Source organism: Grammomys surdaster, unplaced genomic scaffold (assembly GCF_004785775.1).
Source record: "Grammomys surdaster isolate TR1022 unplaced genomic scaffold, NIH_TR_1.0 100, whole genome shotgun sequence".
NCBI classification, from domain to species: Eukaryota; Metazoa; Chordata; class Mammalia; order Rodentia; family Muridae; genus Grammomys; species Grammomys surdaster.
In genome coordinates this window covers 7,264,410-7,264,624 of record NW_021604579.1, presented here as the reverse complement: position 1 = coordinate 7,264,624, position 215 = coordinate 7,264,410, and positions in this window count along the sequence as shown.

Sequence of the window (215 nt, the reverse complement as noted above, 5' to 3'; positions counted from 1 at the left end):
TTACAAATGATTACATTTTGGATTTTAATCAGCCCATAAAATAACAGGTTTCCTTATGACATTTTCAAAATATTTAGTTTTGGTTTATTCTCTCATCAAACACTTCCTCTGCCCATCTCCTTAATATTATAGAAATTGTTGCATACATATGTACACACACACACACACAAACACACACACACGCACACACACACACACACACACACACACACACA